Below are 2,356 nucleotides of genomic sequence, written 5' to 3' on the forward strand. Positions count from 1 at the left end.
AGAATTGTCAATTTTTTTGAAGTGCAGATCCTCTCACATTTGTATATCTCTGTAATTGTGGCCTAAAGTTGTATTTGTGGGAACTTTGAAAATGACTTAGGCTTCACTTAATTGGTTTAAGGCAGGGGTGTCAAATTCATTTTTGTTCCGGGCCGCATTATAATTACTGTTTCCCTTGGAGGGCCGTGATGACTGAAACTGTATAAAGAAGTCAAGAATAACGTTTTATTCAATTATTGTTTAAGTAACTGTAATGAGGGGTTTGGTAACAAGAACATTTTTACCCTATGTCACTGATTTATTACATACGAAAATGTGAAATTTTGGTACAGATTTTAGCAATCATCGTAGAAGTTGACATGTTAAATATGCTTTCGCGGGCCACATAAAATGATCTGGCGGGCCAGATCTGACCCCTGGGTCTTGAGTTTGACATATGGGAAAGTTTTAAGCTCCCCAAAAAAAGCACACGCAACCCACGGGTGTGCATACAGTATATGTTGTAATTCAAACACACACATCATGTCCATTTCTGACCCATTTGCCTTGAGCTAACAAAGATACAGGACGCGACTGACTGTCAAGAATGATTTACCCGTTTTACATGTGGGAGAACTTGATTTGAGTTGTAGAAATTCTCACACCCTTTCTTTGCTATCATGACCAGATGTAACAAAAAGTTTTAAAAAAACCAACACACACACACACACACACACACACACACACACACACACACACAGAATAAAATACCCAAAAAACTGGTTACAAACACTGATAGTGCTGGCAAAAACCGTTTCTCCCAGATCAGCTATGGCGAGATTGACCAGAATCCAGTTGAGAGGGTGACGGAGTTTCTTGAATTTTGCTGTTGCCACCAAGACGAGGCCGTTGGTGAACACTGACGCAACAACCACAAAAAACATCCAGCATGTTGCAACATTGTAAACCCATCGCGGGGCAATGTGGTAGTTTGGGCCTTCAAAAGGACCTGAGGAATGAAAACAGATCAAGAATGGTGTCATTTCATAAATTTGGATTGTATAGTTGTTTACCAAAACAGGTTCCAAAGTGGCTTTTGGATTTTTTTATTTTTTAATCCGTGATCAGAAAGAAAATATGGCTAATCCAAAAAAAAAAAATCAGTTACACTATGAATTCATTGCACATACAGCGCATTTGACAATAAAGTTGAACTTGACTTGACTTGAATTCAAACTGCACAGAAGCAAAAAATGTAATTACTCAACGAGTATCTAAAACACTGCAGTCTTTTCTAATTAGTTATCCGGGGGTTTATTCACCACAGAACCCCCTATAAGTGTGCAAGAATTTTAGGCACAAGACTGCCGTCTTTAAATTGCCAATTCCACAAACAAAACCCGATGCCGTCGGGGAATTAATGAGAACTAATCCGAATGCCATACTGTACCTCTGGTATTATTGCTGTTTGTGTAAGCAAACGCAGATTCCCTTGTCGTCTCGTGGTATCGCCTGGCGGCAAAGGACGGTTTATCCCAGGCCTCCGCCATGATGATAGCACAAGGAGAAATGTTCTCCCTTTCTCGCAACTTGCACGTGTCTTTAGCTTTTATACTTTTGCTGCAGAGAACTCTGATTGGATTAAGTCAAAATTAAATCACAGCCGTTGAATGGCGCTTTGCGGCAATCCGCAAGCCAATGAGCGGCAACTGTAATTAAAACCAGGAGTAATTGGGTTAAGACACCAAATGCCATGAATAATCTTGTTGGAAAGCAGATTTCCATCCGCTGACTGAAGATGCGGATTATTTGGTGAGCTCTATACGTAGAGTGTAACACAAATTTGGGGTGGCAGTAGCACATCCGTACCAACTCAGGCTTTGGAACCCAACGTTTAAGTCCTACCGCAGACAAACGTGAATCCCTTTGAACCAAGAAATGCCAACCTCCACCCCGCCCTTAGAGGTGCGGGTATCTGGTGAGTGTTTATCCCTTGTGGGTCGACACAGAAGTAATTGTCGTGTCACTCGCTGTCCTGTGAAAAACATATATGCACATTTTTGTAATTTTGAAAAAATGTTAACAAGGAACCCCGTTAATGTTTTTTTTTTTTTTTTTAAAGGACCAAAGTGTACATATGTGTTTTTCACAGGACAGTGACGATTTGGAATTAAGCAACTAAAATATACAGTAAAAGGGCAGACTTCTGCCCTATCCTCTTCTTTGTGTGCATCTTCTTTTCTGTCCTTTGTTCAACATTCACTGATGTAACAATTCACCACTGTGTGTGTGTATGTGTGCGTGTGTGTGTGTGTGTGTGTGTGTGTGTGTGTGTGTGTGTGTGTGTTCACTACTTTCCCGCATGCACTGTGGGATA

The sequence above is a fragment of the Hippocampus comes genome, unplaced genomic scaffold (assembly GCF_001891065.2).
Source record: "Hippocampus comes isolate QL1 unplaced genomic scaffold, H_comes_QL1_v1.1 scaffold44, whole genome shotgun sequence".
NCBI classification, from domain to species: domain Eukaryota; kingdom Metazoa; phylum Chordata; class Actinopteri; order Syngnathiformes; family Syngnathidae; genus Hippocampus; species Hippocampus comes.